The 18882-nt window shown below is 43.1% G+C and overlaps 1 long non-coding RNA gene across 1 annotated transcript in view; it reads right to left on the minus strand.

Annotated features, from left to right (window-relative positions):
- Positions 1-4333: 4333 nt before the first annotated feature.
- The window catches only part of LOC132541692 (uncharacterized), a 29000-nt gene continuing 14451 nt past the window's right edge, over positions 4334-18882 (minus strand). The window contains exon 3 of the long non-coding RNA XR_009552790.1: positions 4334-4720. This is a non-coding gene — a long non-coding RNA (uncharacterized LOC132541692). The remainder of the gene's footprint in view (positions 4721-18882) is intronic.

Here is an 18882-nt window from a genome sequence, read left to right on the forward strand (position 1 = left end):
ATTTATTTAGTGCATAAAGGCAGCCAGAAATTGAGGGCAAGGAGGGGAGACACCTGCAGCCCTGCTTCACCGCTCCTGAAGCTTTCCCCCTGCAGGTGGGGTGGGGACCCGGGGCTTGAACCCAGGTCCTTACACCACCATCCGACTCCCCCCCACTTTTTCTTTTTTGTTTTTGTTATTCTCCTCTCTCAAATTCCCTTTTTTTTTCCCCTAGATTAAAACTTCTTCTTCTTCTAGCGTTTGCCCTTCTTCCGTAGCCAGTCAACAGCGTCAGGTTGAGCCTGATGTCAAGTTTCCAGACCTCCTTTGAATCTGGAGAGGTGGCAGTCGTTGACTATGTGGGTCACAGTCTGTCTGGAGCCGCAGGGGCAGTTCGGGTCGTCTCTGGCTCCCCAGCGGTGGAACATAGCGGCGCACCGGCCATGGCCTGTTCGATAGCGATGGAGGAGGGCCCGATCATAACGTGCCAGGTCAAAGCCGGGTTGTGCCAGGTCAAAGCCGGGTTGACGCTTGCAGGGGTCTGTGATGAGGTGTTTGTTCTTGACCTCAGCTGACTGCCAACTCTGTTTCCAAGAGACTGGAACAGAGAAGTTCAGTGTAGGCGTAGGGGACCAGATTGGGTGACGAGACGTCAAGCATTGGACAGGGTGGGCGAAGATATCCGCGTATATTGGCAGGTCCGGTCGAGCGTAGATATGGGAAATGAACTTAGATGATGCCGCATCCCGACGAATATCTGGCGGGGCGATGTTGCTAAGAACTGGCAGCCATGGAACCGGGGTGGAACGGATGGTTGGATCGACCATCCCGTGGTGCATCCCGTGAGGACCCATTCATTGGGGAAACTGACGATCCTTCCTAGCCGACTGAATCCACATGGATCCCAGTCACTTTCAAAGCCAGCAACAAGGTTAAAACTGAAGTACATAAATAAAAATATAGTTTCAAGGTTTTTTAAAAATGATTCATGGCGGGGCCAGGCGGTGGCGCACCTGGTTACGTGCACATATTACAGGGCACAAGGACCTGGGTTCAAGCCCCTGGTTCCCACCTGCAGGGGAAAAGCTTCATAAGAGGTGAAGCAAGTCTGCAGGTGTCTCTCTGTCTCTCTCCCTCTCTATCTCTCCCTCCCCTCTCAATTTCTCTTGTCTCTATCCAATAATAAATAAATAAAATAAAATGATTCATGGAGTGGTTTGGGAGGTGGCACAGTGGATAAGGCACTGGACCCTCAAGCATGAGGTCCTGAGTTCAATCCCCGGCAGCACATGTACCAGAGTGATGTTTGGTTCTTTCTCTCTCCTCCTAGAGTTCTCATGAATAAATAAATGCAATCTTGGGTGGGGTTAAATAGCATGATGGTTATGCAACGAGACTCTCATGCCTGAGGCTCCCAAGTCCCAGGTTCAGGCCCCCACACCACCATAAACCAGAGCTGAGCAGTGCAAGACTCATGGAGTAGTGTCTATAGAAGCCAGATTTAAGATGCTATCACACACCCAATTTGAGACAGTTTGAACATCAATAGACTAAGGATTCATTAGAGGAAAAATTAAGTGGATTAGATGCTAGGTAGGGTATTGCATTTTTAGGTGTGATGATTGTCAGGCAATATAAAGATTTTTTTTTCTTTATTGGGATTAATGGTTTGTAGTTGGCATTAAAGTACAGTAGTTGGAGGCAGAGGGGTAGATAGCATCATGGTTATGGTTCAATCCCCTACACCACCATAAACCAGAGCTGAACAGTGCTGTGATTAAAAAAAAAAAAAAAGTACAGTAGTTGGTACATGTGTAACATTTCTCACTTTTCCATGAAACAGTCTAACATCACCTCCCCGCACACACCCCTACCCCGGTCCTCCAGAACTTGCCAATTTCTTGTTAGATGTAGGAGGGGTTATTTACCGCAAAATGTTGGGGAAGCAGGGATAGACTGTATAATGGTGATGAAGCTTGAAGCTCCAAAGTGCCAGGTTCAGTCCCCAGCACCACCATAAACCAGAGCTGAGCCGTGCCCTGGGTGGAAAAATGTTGCGAGAACAGGCAGGCTAATCAGGAAATAAGTCCATAATTTCTTTACCTGAAAAGTCACCAGGTGTTGGGGCCAGGAGGTGTAGTACACCTGCTTAGACGCACACATTACAGTGTGCAAGGACTCAGGTTCAAGCCCCTAGTCTCCATCTGCAGGGAGAAAGCTTCATGAGTGGTGAAGCAGGGCTGCAGGTATCTCTGTGTCTCTCTTTCTCCCCCCTCAATTTCTGTTTCTATCCAATAGTAAATAAAAATATTTTCCAAAATAAGTCACCAGGTGTTGGTTTAATCCAGGGAGCAAATTGTGGTCATGAAATTTTAGGTGGCCCCAGACCAAACTGACTGCTGGAAGCCTTCAGTCACTGTGATCGTGGTCAACCCAAATAAGGCAAAGATTATGGGGGCCAGGGGGTAGCACACCTGATTGAGTGCACATTTTGCAATGCTCAAGGACACTAGTTCAAGCCCTAAGTCCCCACATGCAAGGGGAACGCTTCATAAGTGGTGAATCAAGGCTGCAACTCTCTCTCCTCTATCTCCCCCCTCTTCCCACTCAATTTCTGGTTTTCTCTATCCAGTACATAAATAATTTTTTTCCTTTTTTGATTTAATTTCAACTTTTTAATATTTATTTTGTTGCCCTTGTTTTGTTTGTTTGTTTGTTTTTACTGTTGTTATTGATGTTGTTGTTGGGTAGGACAGAGAGAAATGGAGAGAGGAGGGGAAGATAGACACCTGCAGACCTGCTTCACCACCTGTGAAGCGACTCCCCTGCAGGTGGGGATCCTTCCACCGGTCTTGCGATTTGGGCCACCTGCGCTTAACCCGCTGCATTATTGGCCAACTCCTATTTCTTTCCTTTTTTATTGGATAGGACAGAGAAAAAAATGATAGATGAGGGGCAGATAGAGAAGAGGAGAGAAAGACAGACCTGCTTCACTGCTTGTGAGGTGACCCACCTGCAGGTGGGGACCTGGAGGCTCGAACCCGGATCCTTGGGCAAGTAGTTGTGCTTAGTACTATGTGCACTTAACTTGGTAAGCCACTACACTGCCCCCCCCAAATTTTTTTAAAAAGGAAAAGTGACATCAATAACAACAGCAATAATAACTACTACAACAATTAAAAAAAAAAAAAAGGGCAGCAAAAAGGAAAAATAAATAAATATTTAAAAATTTTAAAAAAGAAAACGAGAGGTCGCATCTAACAAGTGCGGGCATTGTTTTTGTGAGTACAGGGGAAGGGGAAGGCTGAGGTGTTTGTTCAACCATGCTCTCACCACTTCCTAGAGCACACAGCCTTTACAGATGTTTGCAGGAGCAGGCCAAGGTAATGAGGAAGTGAAATTTGGGTACAAAATGAATGTGGCTTCATTTACCACGTGTACTTAACCCTTAACCTGGTGTGCCACTGCCCAGCCCTGAATGTGGCTGCATTAAAACCTACAGGTTGGGGGGGCTGGCGGTAGCACAGCGGGTTAAGCGCACATGGCACAAGTGCCAGGATTCCTGTTCGAGCCCCCGGCTCCCCAGCAGCAGGGAGGTCCCTTCACAAGCGGTGAAGCAGGTCTGCAGGTGTCTGTCTTTCTCTTCCGCTCCCTGTCTTTCCCTCCTCTCTCCACTTCTCTCTGCCCTATCCGGCAACAACGACATCAATAGCAGCAACAATAATAACCAAAACAATGATTAAAAAAACCAACAAGGAGGAGTCGGGCGGTAGCGCAGCGGGTTAAGCGCACGCACGTGGCGCAAAGCGAGGACCTGTGTAAGGATCTGGGTTCGAGCCCCCTCCCCCCCACCTGCAGGGGAGTCCCTTCACAGGCGGTGAAGCAGGTCTGCAGGGGTCTGTCTTTCTCTCCCCCTCTCTGTCTTCCCCTCCTCTCTCCATTTCTCTCTGTCCTAGCCAACAATGACGTCAACAATAATAACTACAATAATAAAACAAGGGCAACAAAAGGGAATAAGTAAATAAAAAAAATTAAAAAAAACAAAGGCAACAAAAAGGAAAATAAATAAAATTAAATTAAAAAACCTATAGGTTACAGAGACCTGGGGACACAGCCAAAGTATACACATGGTTTTCTCTAATACTTTTGAATATTTTATTTCTTATTTACTTATTTATTAGAGAGAAATTGAGAGTGGAGGGAGAGACAGAGAGACACCTGCAGCCCTGCTTCACCACTCATGAAGCTTTCTGCCTACAGGGGGGGACCAGGGGCTTGAACCCGGGTCCTTGTGCTCTGTAGTGTGTGCTTAACCAGATGTGCCACCACCTGGGCCCCCCATTAGTTGTTTTTTTTTCTGTATTTGGTCTTACACTGGTCTTTGCACTTTGCGATACGCGCCCCACACGCTTCACCCAGTACTCTACCCCCCAACTCCAGATCTTTCTTTTTTTTTTTTTTAAATCAAGTCTTTGGGAACCAATTCATCTCTACAAAAATGATCTAACAAGCTTTTTTTTTTAAAAAAAAATCATTGTTAAATATTGTTTTATATATACATATATATATTGATAATTCAATCCCAGAGTAAATAATGTTATCACTTACTTGGCCAGTAAAAGATAGCACTCGTGAATACAATTTGAAAAACACATGCCGTCTGGCTTACCTGATGATAAAAATGATTGCAGCGGACTGAGATCTTTGTCTGCCAGACAATGGTTGTGGATTTGCAGCGCCCCTGAAAGCTGTAAAGAAAAAAAAAATGTATCACCTGCATCTTGGTAAGGAAATCAACTACTCACCTTATTCAGAGTAAAATGAAAATTGAAAATATTACAAATAATAATAATCAATGTGGAAAGAACAAAGCAAAAAAAAAAAAAAGAAGAACAAAGCAAACTGGGAAGAGACATCCATTTCAAGCTAGCATTCCTTCTCCTGAGAATAAAAACATCATGCCTTCGGGAGTCAGGCGGTAGCACAGCGGGTTAAGTGCACGTGGCACAAAGCACAAGGACTGGTGTAAGGATCCCGGTTCGAGCCCCTGGCTCCCCACCTGCAGGGGAGTCGCTTCACAGGCAGTGAAGCAGGTCTGCAGGTGTCTGTCTTTCCCTCCGTCTCTCTGTCTCCCCCTCCTCTCTCCATTTCTCTCTGTCCTATCCAAGGACAACGACAACAATAACTACAACAAGGGCAACAAAAGAGAATAAATAAATAAATGCTTTCTTTAAAAAAAATAATAATAAAAAAAAAAGACATCATGCCTTCATGGATGAAGAAGCCGTTGAGAACACCCCTTCCCCCCAAGAACCTGCTATATGCCAGCCTTCAACCACACCTGGTGCCATTTTTCTCAGCTTGTAAGAGTAGCCGGACAGAATGGCCTCTAAGCCTCCCCATCACAGATATTCTACTCAAGAATTCACACCCCTGCCTGGCCAGGCCAGGGGAAAAAAATCTCATTTCCAGGGGGAAAGTTACACATACTCTTTTTTTTTTTTCTTTCTAATCTGAACGGAGTTTCTGTAATACACAAGTTCCTTCCTTTGACCTCCACTGCCCCCTCAACAGCCTGGGCCAGTGTGGGGGTTTCTTCATGCCCCATTTAGTCTTTCTAACTGATCATTTTCACTGAACAATATTGGGACCAAATATTTTATTTCCTGATCAACTACAGCTACTCTGAGTAATTTCAGCCATTTCATCATGTTCTCGCCCTCACAAACGCTTCTTCTCAGTCAGGAAGCTATAAAGCCAATGTCTTAGGAGATTCTGAATGTTATTAAACATTTATTTGCCTTACTCAGAGTGTGTTAGCTTGATCATAAAATGAATGAATTTTTTTTTGGTGGGGGGAAGAGAAGACAGTAAATGAAACATGGGAGTCATTTGCCAGCTGGTGCTGAAGGAATAAATTAAATAAGAGGCAGGGAGGGGCATCTCCCCACTTTGACTATGATAGTGTTTCCATGGACTGAGAATGGGGAGAAAGGATGTCTGACCCTGCCTGTGAGAACACACATAAACACACGCACACGCACAGAGAAAGAGAGAGACGGGCCGGGTGGTGGAGCACCTGGTTGAGCACACACGTTATAATGCACAAGAACCCAGGTTCGGCCCCAGGTCCCCACCTACAGAGGTAAAGCTTCACGAGTGGTGAAGCAGGGCTGCTGGCGTCTGTGTGTCTGTCTGTCTGTCTCTCTCTCTCCATATTCCCTTTCCTCTCAATTTCTTGCTACCTCTATAAAATAAATAAAAATAGAGAGAGAGGGGAAGCAATTACAGAAGCCAGACCTTCGACCTTCTGCAACTCACAATGACCCTGGGTCCATGCTCCCAGAGGGATAGAGAATGGGAAAGCTATCAGGGGAGGGGGTAGGATATGGAGATTGGGTGGTGGGAATTGTGTGGAGTTGTACCCCTCCTACCCTATGGTTTTGTTCATTAATCCTTTCTTAAATAAAAAAGAAAAAAAAATAGAGAGAGAAGCTGCCTCCAGACAGAGCCATAGCCTGGACCTAATTTCATAGTCTGTCTGCAGCAAGGGCTACCAAGGTCTCCAAGAGTCACTACTCAGCTCTGCCCCTTGCTCTGTTGGTCCTGTGATACTCAGAAAACCAAAAGTGTTGATGCAGGCAAGGGGTGGAGAGCAGCCCTGAAGACACCACGGAACAGAAGGCAGGGGTAGACCGGCATAAGGACCCCATTCAAGCCCCAGGCGGCTCCCCACCTGCAGGGGAGTCGCTTCACAGGTGGTGAAGCAAGTCTGCAGGGGTCTGTCTTTCTCTCCCCCTCTGTCTTCCCTTCCTCTCTCCATTTCTCTTTGTCCTATCCAACAACAATGATATCAACAATAATAACTACAACAACAATAAAAACAACAAGGGCAACAAAAAGGAAATAAATAAATAAATATTAAAAAAAAAAAAAAGAAGGCAGGGGTAGATAGCATAATGGTTATGCAAAGAGACTTTCATGCCTGAGGCTCTGAAGTCCCAGGTTCAATTCCCTGCACCACCATAAGCCAGAGCTGAGCAGTGCTCTGGTAAAAAAAAAAAAAAAAAAAAAAAGATAATATAATAATAGTAAATAAATAAAAATTTAAAAGTAGTTTAACAAAAAATTTTAAAAAGACATGGAACAGACAATCCAGTGGTCTGAGCTGTGGTCCAGAAATGCATTACCACTGTACCACTAGGTCACATGGTCCAGAAATGGCCAAATCTGCTGGATCTTTGTTTTCTTTCTTTTTATTTTAAAAATATTTTTATTTGGGCAGTAGCGCAGCGGGTTAAGCGCACGTGGCACAAAGTGCAAGGACCTGTGTAAGGATCCTAGTTTGAGCCCCTGACTCCCCACCTGCAGGGGAGTTGCTTCTCCCCCTCTCTGTCTTCCCCTCCTCTCTCCATTTCTCTCTGTCCTATCCAACAATGATGACATCAATAACCACAACAATAACTCCAATAATAAAACCACAAGGGCAACAAAAGGGAATAAATAAATAAATATTAAAGAATGTTTAAAAATATATTTTTATTATTGGATAGAGACAGGAGAGAAATTGAGTGGGGAGGCCCTGGGATCATGATAAGTGAGGGGACTGGAGCACTACCGAGGAAAGAGTAAGGACAGTATTACTGGCTCCTCAGTCTCTCTGTGTTGCAACCTTTTCCTCAAAGATGTGAGGTAGATTTTTGCCCAATAAATACCTGGTTCACTTTATTTATTTTGTTTATATTTATTTTTAAATATTTGTTTACTTATTATTGGGCAGAGCCTGAGGAAAATTGAGAAGGGAGGGGGAGACAGGGAGAGAGGGTGCCGGGTGGTGACACACAGGGTTAAGCTCACATAGTACAAAGCACAAGGATCCCAGTTCGAACCCCCCGGCTCCCCACCTGCAGGGGGGACACTTCACAGGTGGTGAAGCAGGTCTGCAGGTGTCTGTCTTTCTCTCTCCCTCTCTGTCTTCCCTGCCTCTCTCAATTTCTCTCTGTCCTACCACCCCAAAAAACTTTAAAAATGACCACCAGGAGGCATTTTTAGTGTAGGCACCGAGCCCCAATGATGACCACGAAGAAAAGAAGAAAAAAAAATCAAGAGGGAGAAAGACACCTGTAGCTCTACTACACAATTTGTGAAGCTTTCCCCCACAGGCAAGGACCAGAGACTTGAACCTGCGTCCTTGTGCCCTGCAGTGTGTGCACTTAATGAGGTACACCACCACCTGCCCCCTCTTTTATTATTATTTTTTTCCTAGTTGCTCTACTTTGGGCTGGCTTTTTCAGATAGAGAGAGAATAAGTGAGAGACCAAAACAGAAGCCTGTGGTACCAGGGATCAAACATATCCACTATGTCACCTCCCCAGTTCAATGATTAGTAGGAATTCCAGACTGTGTTTTGAATGAATTCATAGTAAGACTACATATATTTTTTGCAGGGGGAATATATATTAACCAGAACACTGTTCAGTTCTGGCTTATGGTGGTGCGGGGGATTAAACCTGGGATGTTGGAGCCTCAGAGTCTGTTTGCATAACCATTATGCTATCTACCCTTTGCCCAATATTTTTTTCTTTATTGAAATTAATGGTTTATAGTTGACAGTAAAATACAGTAGTTTGTACATGTGTAACATTTCTCAGTTTTCTATGTAGCAATCTAGACTGTATAATTTATGAGATACATTTTTCAGTTTTTATTTCTTTATGTTTTTTATTATCTTTATTTATTGGATAGAGATAGTCAAAAATTGAGAGGGAATGGGGAGAAAGAAGGAGAAACAGACAGATACCTACAAACCTTCTTTATCACTTTGTTTTTAGAATTTTTTTTTAATATTTATTTTATTTATTTATTCCCTTTTGTTGCCCTTGTTGTTTTATTGTTGTTGTTATTATTGTTGTTGTCGTTGTTGGATAGGACAGAGAGAAATGAAGAGAGGAGGGGAAGACAGAGAGGAGGAGAGAAAGACAGACACCTGCAGACCTGCTTCACCGCCTGTGAAGCGACTCCCCTGCAGGTGGGGAGCCGGGGTTCGAACCGGGATCCTTATGCCGGTCCTTGTGCTTTGCGCCACCTGCGCTTAACCAGCTGCGCTACCGCCCGACTCCCTCTTTATCACTTTTGAAGCTTTCCCCATGCAGGTGGGGACCGAGGGCTTGAACCCAAGTCCTTGCACACTATAATGTGTGTGCGCTTAAGTCCTTGCACACTATAATGTGTGCCACCACCTGCCCTTGAGGTATACTGTTTAGTTTATATTGCTCTGTGTCTGAAAACATGGGAATCACAAGCAGATTTTTTTTTTTTTTTTTTAACCAGAGCACTACTCAGCTCTGGCTCATGGTGGTGCACCCCCAGGGATTGAACCTAGGACTTTGGAGCCTCAGGCATGAGAGTCTCTTTGCATAACTATTATGCTATCTATCCCCACCCCACGAACAGATTTCAGCTTAAGTCTGGAGCACTTCAGAGACATGGCAGAGCCCTTAGACTTGGACTGTTCTCCCTCTGTCTCTTCCGGGGGTTGAGAGAAGGGTCCACCTAGTCCTCTGGGCAACCACTTCTCCAGGGTGACAGCCTCATCCACTTGCCAGCTGGGCCAGAACAAAAGCAGGGGCGCCACCTCCAGGTCAGCTCTCAGAAGTGCAGGAGGATGAGGACGGGGTGCTCTGGTTTATTGATGGGGTCCAGAAAACCATGCAGGTTTGGGGTGGGGTGGTAGCACAGCTGGTTAAGCGCACATGGCACAAAGCGTAAGGATCCCCTCTGTAGCTCCCCCTCCCCTCTCAATTTCTGGCTGTTTCTATCCAAATTAATAAATAAATATATTAAAAAAAAAAAAAAGAGTAGTACTTACACAAGTAAACCTGAACTGGAATTGGAGTATCGCACCAAAGTAAAAGACTCTGGGGTGGGTAGGTTGGGAGACGACAGATCCAAGAAGGATGACAAAGGACCTAGTAGGGGTTGTATTGTTATATGGAAAACTGGGAAATATTATGCATGTACAAACTATTGTATTTTATAAATCCCCAATTAAAAAAGAGTAGTACTTACAAAACAACAAGGGCAACAAAAGAGAAAATTTAAAAAAATAAGAGTGGTCTGGGAGGTGGTGCAGTGGATAAAGCTTTGGACTTTCAAGCAAGAGGTCCAGAGTTCAATCCCCGGCAGCACATGTGCCAGAGTGATGTCTGGTTCCTTCTCTCTCCTCCTATCTTTCTTATTAATAAATAAATAAAGTCTTAAAAAAAAAGAGTAGTATTTATACTTTTTTTTTTTGGCCTTCAGGGTTATCACTGAAGCTGGGTGACAAGTCTAGCAGATGGAGACTTGTCTCAAGTGGCCTCCCCCAGGGCTCTGCTCTGGCTCCTACACTATTTAATATTTACATCAATGACCTTCCAGAAACTTCTTCAAGCAAGTTCATCTACGCCGATGACATCTGCTGTGCAACTCAGGCATCCAAGTTCGACATCCTCGAGGAAACACTCACGAAAGACATGTCTCTGATATCTGATTACTGTAAAAAAATGGCGACTAATCCCTAGCACTGCAAAAACGGTATCATCTGTTTTCCATCTACACCATGCCTCGGCCTCGCGTGAGCTTAATGTGCAGCTTGACGATACGAGAATCCGGCATGAAGCCCAGCCAGTCTATCTTGGCGTTACTCTCGATCGCACTCTGTCATTTCACGAACATCTCATAAAAACTGCAGCAAAGGTGGGCGTGAGGAATCACATCATTGCAAGACTGGCCAGCTCCTCATGGGGCGCGAGCACTTCCACACTACGATCATCATCTCTGGCATTATGCTATTCCACTGCAGAATACTGTGCCCCAGGATGGTTCCGTAGCCCCCATGTCCACTTGGTCGATTCCAAATTATATTCCTCCATGAGGATCATTTCTGGAACCATCCGTTCCACCCCGGTTCCATGGCTGCCAGTTCTTAGCAACATCGCCCCGCCAGATATTCGTCGGGATGCGGCATCATCTAAGTTCATTTCCCACGTCTACGCTCGACCGGACCTGCCAATATACGCGGATATCTTCGCCCACCCTGTCCAACGCTTGACGTCTCGGCACCCAATCTGGTCCCCTACGCCTACACTGAACTTCTCTGTTCCAGTCTCTTGGAAACAGAGTTGGCAGTCAGCTGAGGTCAAGAACAAACACCTCATCGCAGACCCCTGCGAGCGTCAACCCGGCTTTGACCTAGCACGTTATGACTGGGCCCTCCTCAATCGCTATCGAACAGGCCATGGCCGGTGCGCCGCTATGTCCCATCGCTGGGGAGCCAGAGACGACCCGAACTGCCCCTGCGGCTCCAGACAGACTATGACCCACATAGTCAACGACTGCCACCTCTCCAGATTCAAAGGAGGTCGCGAAACTTTACATCAGGCTCAATCTGACGCTGTTGACTGGCTACGGAAGAAGGGCAAACGCTAGAAGAACTGAAGCTTAGTGCCTGCGACATGAATCCCCTGCTCCTGGAGGCCATTTTCTCCTTTTTTTTTTTGTAATTATTGTTATTGTTGTTATTATTGCTGTTGTTGAATAGGACAGAGAGAAATTGAAAGAGGAGGGGAAGACAGAGAAGGGGAGAGAAAGACAGACACCTGCAGACCTGCTTCAACATAACGCCTTGATACTGTGTTTAAATGTCATATTGTTAGGAGTAGTGAGTCTTTTTTCAGTGAAGAATTTACATGCTGTGATTTCTTTGGGTTTGTCTCCCTGACCAAATGTTGAGGGTGTTGACTTGATATGTTTAGATAAAGGTCGGTTTATGAGTTTATTCCTATTCTTCATGTATCTTGTAGTGGGACCTGTTATTGGTTATATCCATCACACAGAATGTGTACATATTTGCTTCTTATTATAAGACACAGTTTGCCACAAAGACTGAGAGCAGAGGCCCTGAGGTCAGACTTTCTGGGTGTAGAATCTGGCCTGTGTAACTATTAGCTATTGCGCTTTTATTTTGTTTTATTTTAATTTTTTTCCATAGCACTGCTCAGCTCTGGTTTATGGTGGTACAGGGGGATTGATTGGAATCTGGGACTCTGAAGCCTCAGGTATGACAGTCTCTTTGCATAACCATTATGCTGTCTCCCCACTCACTAAATAACTTTGAACAAGAGCACCAGCCTCCTCCTCATTTCTTTTTATTTTATTTTATTTTATTTTATTTTTCCTCCTCATTTCTAAAATGCAGATAGCATGTATCCTAGGAGATGTTATTTATTTATTTTCCCTTTTGTTGCCCTTGTTGTGGAGATGTTATTTTTATTTTTTTTAATTCCCCAATAAAGAAATAAATTATTTAAAAAAAAGAAAGATAGAAAAAATATATATATATATATGAGGTCCTAAGTTCAGTCCCTGGCAGCATATGTACCAGAGTGATGTCTGGTTCTTTCTCTACTCCTCCTTTCTCATTGATGAATAAATAAAATCTTTTTTTTTTTTTATAAATAAAATCTTTAAACAACAAAAAAGGAGGATAATGAAAGCAGAACATTTGAAGAACTGTTGGGGTCAGTGGTGGTGGACCTGGTTGATTGAGCATATGTTACAGTATTCAAGGACTCAGGTTCAAGACTCTAGTCCCCACCTGTAGGGGGAAAGCTTTGCAAGTGGTGGAGCAGTGCTGCATGCGTCTGTCTGTCACTTTCCCCCTCTACCACCCCTCCCCCTTTCTATTTCTGGCTGTCTCTATCCAATAAGTAAATAAAGATAATGCAAAGAAAATTAAAAAAAAAAAAAAAAACGAACTGTTTGTTGCCAGCACCAATAATTTTCAGCAGAGTGTATCTGAGTAAGTAATGAGAGTGATTTTGGGTCAAAACTGTTCTTCAGCCTTTGCTGTGCATTTTATGGCATTTATTTTATTGTATTTACTAATTTATTGTCACCTGGGCTTTTATCAGAGCTTCTTGCCTGCACATTTCTACTGCTCCAAGCAAACTCTTTTTTTCCCCCCTTTTCCTTTCAGTCTCAAAGAGAAGCAGAGAGAGACACACACACAGAGGAGAGACACCAAAGCACTGTTTCACTTATTGTGAAGCTTCTTTATTCGGTGTTTCAAGATGTTATTTTTAAAAAGATATTTATTTTATTTTGAAAATCATTTGTTTATTTACTTTATGTTAACCAGAGCACTGCTCAGCTCTGGCTTATGGTGCTTGAACCTGGAGCCTAAGGGCTTCAGGCTTGAGTCTTTCTGCACACCATTATTCTGTCTTCCATTCATAAATGTATTTTATTTAATGAGAGAGAGAGACAGAGGTAGCGATACAAATACAGAAAGAAACTGGAGCACTGCTCAGCTCTAGTTGAAGGTGGTGTTGGGGATTGAACCTGGGACTTTGGAGCCTCAGTCAGGAGAGTCTTTTGCATAATCATTATACTGTCTTCCCAAACCTAAAGACTTATTATTAAAAGAGAGATGTGATGCTGGGGGTCAAATTCAAGATATCATGATTTAGAGTCTGATAGCTTATCTACTGCGCCACCTCCTGGGTTACCCTACAAGGTTTTCTTACTATTCTTACTTGCGTAAGGATTAGAGGAGGTAATACACACATGGAGAATGATTTGAACAGTGCTTAACTCCAGGAAGCACCTATTAAATGCCTGTTGTTGGCACTGAGCATGTGCAGTGTGCTAGTATATTGAAATACAGCAGTGAAGACACCAAAGAAAAAATGTGTTCCCTCTATGGAACTTGCCATGCTAGTGTGTGGGAGGGAACAGACCAATTAAATATGTAAAATGCAGAATATGTCAGATGGTGACTGATGCAGCTGAGGAAAATAAACAGGGAAAGGAAATGGTGAGTGATGAGGGAGAAAATGAATTTACACGAGTTGTTAATCTGAACTTTTTTTTGCACCAGCACTATTTCTGTGGCTTGATGCCTGCACCACCAGTCCACTGCTCCCAGAGGCCTTTAAAAAAAAAAAAAATATATATATATATTATGGGATAGAGACAGAGAGAAATTGAGAGGGTAGGAGGGAGATAGAGAGACACCTGCAACCCTGCTTCACCATCATGAAGCTTCCTCTGCAGGTGGAGACCGGGGGCTGAACCCCAGTCCTTGTGCACTGTGATGTGAGCGCTTAACCGTGTGTGCCGCTGCCTGGCCCCAAGGCCTTTTTGTTTTTAATTTTACTTATTTATTTATTTTAAAATTTTATTTATTTATTTTACCAGAGCACTGATCAGCTCTGGCTTATGGTGGTATGGGGGATTGAACCTAGGACTTTGAAGCCTCAGACATGAGAGTCTCTTTGCATAACCATTATGCTATCTATTCCCGCCCCCCTTGTTTCCCCTTTCTTTTGTTCCTGATACAGAGAGAAATTGAGGTGAGAGAGAAAGAGAGAACCCTACAGCACTGCTCCACCTCTTGTGAAGTTTCTTTCCTGTAGTTGAGGACTGTCTTGAACTCCAGACCATGTACATGACACAGAAAAATTGAGAGGGCAGGGGCATGACAGAGGGAGAGAGAAAGATAGACCTGCAGACCTGTATCTCAATTTCTCTCTCCCTCCCATTTTCTCTCTCTCTCTTTTTTTAATTTTTATTTTCCCCCCCTTTTTTTTTTATTAAAGAAAGGATTAATTAACAAAACCATAGGGTAGGAGGGGTACAACTCCACACAATTCCCACCACCCAATCTCCATATCCCACCCCCTCCCCTAATAGCTTTCCCATTTTCCATCCCTCTGGGAGCATGGACCCAGGGTCATTGAGGGTTGCAGAAGGTAGAAGGTCTGGCTTCTGTAATTGCTTCCTCACTGAACATGGGCGTTGACTGGTCGGTCCATACTCCCAGTCTGCCTCTCTCTTTCCCTAGTAGGGTGGGTCTCTGGGGAAGCTGAGCTCCAGGACACATTGGTGGTGTCTTCAATCCAGGGAAGTCTGGTCGGCATCCTGATGACACCTGGAACCTGGTGACTGAAAAGAGAGTTAACATACAAAGCCAAACAAATTGTTGAGCAATCATGGACCCAAAGCTTGGAATAGTGGAGAGGAAGTGTTAGGGGGATACTCACTGCAAACTCTAGTGTACTTCTGCTTTCAGGTATATATATATATATATATATATATATATTTTTTTTATTTAAGAAAGGATTAATTAACAAAACCATAGGGTAGGAGGGGTACAACTCCACACAATTCCCACCGCCCAATCTCCATATCCCACCCCCTCCCCCGATAGCTTTCCCATTCTCTATCCCTCTGGGAGCATGGACCCAGGGTCATTGAGGGTTGCAGAAGGTAGAAGGTCTGGCTTCTGTAATTGCTTCCTCGCTGAACATGGGCGTTGACTGGTCGGTCCATACTCCCAGTCTGCCTCTCTCTTTCCCTAGTAGGATGGGTCTCTGGGGAAGCTGAGCTCCAGGACACATTGGTGGTGTCTTCAATCCAGGGAAGTCTGGTCGGCATCCTGATGACACCTGGAACCTGGTGACTGAAAAGAGAGTTAACATACAAAGCCAAACAAATTGTTGAGCAATCATGGACCCAAAGCTTGGAAAAGTGGAGAGGAAGTATTAGGGAGGTACTCACTGCAAACTCTAGTATACTTCTGCTTTCTTACTTTGGTGCCATACTCCAAACTCAGGCAATTTCTGCTTTGCGTTTCTACTTCTTTTTTTTTTTTTTTTTTTTAAATGCATAACATTCCCCAGATTCCCATTTAGCAATACAACCCCCACTATTTCATTCATCATTTTTCATGGACCTGTATTCTCCCCACCCACCCACCCACCCCAGAGTCTTTTACTTTGGTGTAATACTCCAATTCCATTTCAGGTTCGACTTGTGTTTTCTTTTCTAATCTTGTTTTTCAACTTCGGCCTGAGAGTGAGATCATCCCATATTCATCCTTCTGTTTCTGACTTATTTCACTCAACATGATTTTTTCAAGGTCCATCCAAGATCGGCTGAAAACGGTGAAGTCACCATTTTTTACAGCTGAGTAGTATTCCATTGTGTATATAGACCACAACTTGCTCAGCCACTCATCTGTTGTTGGACACCTGGGTTGTTTCCAGGTTTTGGCTATTACAAATTGTGCTGCCAAGAACATATGTGTACACAGATCTTTTTGGATGGATGTGTTGGGTTCCTTAGGATCTATCCCCAGGAGAGGAATTGTAGGATCATAGGGCAGGTCCATTTCTAGCCTTCTGAGAGTTCTCCAGACTGTTCTCCACAGAGGTTGGACCCATTGACATTCCCACCAGCAGTGCAGGAGGGTTCCTTTGACCCCACAACCTCTCCAGCATTTGCTGCTGTTCCCTTTTCTGATGTGTGACATTCTCACAGGAGTGAAGTGATATCTCATTGTTGTCTTGATTTGCATTTCTCTGACAATCAGAGACTTGGAGCATTTTTTCATGTGTTTCTCAGCCTTTTGGATCTCTTCTGTGGTGAATATTCTGTCCAATTCCTCCCCCCACTTTTGGATGGGGTTATTTGTTGTCTTGTTGTTAAGTCTGGTAAGCTCTTTATATATGTTGGTTATTAAACTCTTATCTGATGTATGGCATGTAAAGATCTTCTCCCATTCTGTGAGGGGTCTCTTGATTTGGGTAGTGGTTTCTTTTGCTGTGAAGAAGCTTTTTAATTTGATGTAGTCCCATAGGTTTATACTTGCCTTAGTCTTCTTTGTAATTGGATTCGTTTCATTGAAAATGTCTTTAAAATTTATGCGGAAAAAAGTTCTTCCAATATTTTCCTCTAAGTATCTGATAGTTTGTGGTCTAACATCCAAGTCCTTGATCCACTTGGAATTTACTTTTGTATTTGGTGAAATACAGTGATTCAGCTTCATTCTTCTGCATGTTTCAACCCATTGTTTCCAACACCATTTGTTGAAGAGACTCTGCTTCCCCCATATAATAGTCTGGGCCCCTTTGTCAAAGATTAGATGTCCATAGGTGTGGGGCCTCATTTCTGGGCTCTCAATTCTATTCCACTGGTCAGTGTGTCTGTTCATGTTCCAGTACCAAGCAGTTTTGATGACAATGGCCCTATAATATAGTTTGAGATCTGGCAGTGTGATGCCTCCGGTTCTGTTCTTTTTTCTCAAGATTGTTTTGGCAATTCTAGGTCTTTTCTGGTTCCAGATAAACATTTGTAGCATTTTTTCTATTCTCCTAAAAAATGTGCTTGGGATCTTGATGGGGATAGCATTAAATTTGTAGATGGCTGTGGGTAATATATTCATTTTGATGATGTTAATTCTTCCAACCCATGAACATGGAATATCTTTCCACTTCTTTGTGTCTTTTTCAATTTCTTTGAGTAGTGACTCATAATTTTCAGTATACAAGTCTTTCACTTCTTTGGTTAGGTTTATTCCTAGATATTTTATTGTTTTTGTTGCTATAGAAAAAGGAACTGATTTCTGGATTTCAATTTCTTCTAACTTAGTGTTTGCATAGAGGAATGCCACTGACTTTTGAATGTTAATTTTATAGCCTGACACATTACTGTATTGCCTGATGATTTCCAAAAGCTTCTTGCTAGATTCCTTAGGTTTTTCCATGTATACTATCATGTCATCTGCAAATAAGGAGAGTTTGACTTCTTCTCTTCCAATCTGTATTCCTTTAATTCCTTGCTCCTGCCTGATTGCTATGGCAAGAACTTCCAACACTATGTTGAATAGTAATGGTGATAGTGGGCAGCCCTGTCTAGTACCTGATCTGAGGGGAAATGCTTCCAGTTTTTCACCATTGAGTATGATGTTGGCTGTAGGTTTGCTATATATAGACTCCACTATCTTCAGGAATTTTCCATCTATTCCTATTTTTTGTAGTGTTTTGATCATAAAGGGATGTTGTATTTTGTCAAAGGCTTTCTCTGCATCTATTGATATGACCATGTGGTTTTTGGTCTTGCTTTTGTTGATGTGGTGGATCACATTGATTGATTTACGTATATTAAACCAACCTTGCATGCCTGGCATAAACCCCACTTGGTCATGATGAACAATCTTTTTGATATACTGCTGTATCCGGTTGGCTAGAATTTTGTTCAATATTTTCGCATCTATGTTCATCAGAGATATTGGTCTGTAGTTTTCTTTTTTGGTTGTGTCCCTGTCTGCTTTTGGTATCAGGGTGATGTTGGCTTCATAGAAGCTGGCAGGGAGTATTCCAGTGTCTTCAATCTTCTGGAAGACTTTTAAAAGTAGAGGTATTAGTTCTTCTTTGAAAGTTTTGTAGAATTCATTTGTAAAACCATCTGGTCCAGGACTTTTATTTTTGGGAAGATTTTTGATAACTGTTTCAATTTCATTAGCTGTGATGGGCCTGTTCATGTTATCCACTTCCTCTTTACTTAGTTTTGGAAGTTGGTAGGTATCTAGGAAATCATTCATTTCTTCCAGGTTCTCTAACTTGGTGGCATATAGTTGTTCATAGAAGCCTCGCATGATATGTTGAATTTCTGCGGTGTCTGTTGTGATATCTCCTCTTTCATTTACTATCCGATTTATTTGGGTCTTCTCCCTTTTTTGTTTTGTGAGTCTGGCTAAAGGTTTGTCGATTTTGTTTACTCTTTCGAAGAACCAACATTTACTTTCATTGATCTTTTGTATGGTTTTCCTATTCTCAATGTTATTTATTTCTGCCCTAACTTTAGTAATTTCTGTCCTTCTGGTTGCTTTAGGGTTCCTTTGTTGTTCTTCTTCTAGGTCTTTAAGATGTGCAATCAGGCTGTTTATTTGTGCCTTTTCTTGTTTCCTAATGTGTGCTTGTATAGCTATGAACTTCCCTCTTAGGACTGCTTTAGCTGTGTCCCAAATATTTTGATAGCTTATGTCTTCATTTTCATTGAACTCTCGAAACATTTTGA

The sequence above is a fragment of the Erinaceus europaeus genome, chromosome 12 (assembly GCF_950295315.1).
Source record: "Erinaceus europaeus chromosome 12, mEriEur2.1, whole genome shotgun sequence".
Lineage (NCBI taxonomy): Eukaryota > Metazoa > Chordata > Mammalia > Eulipotyphla > Erinaceidae > Erinaceus > Erinaceus europaeus.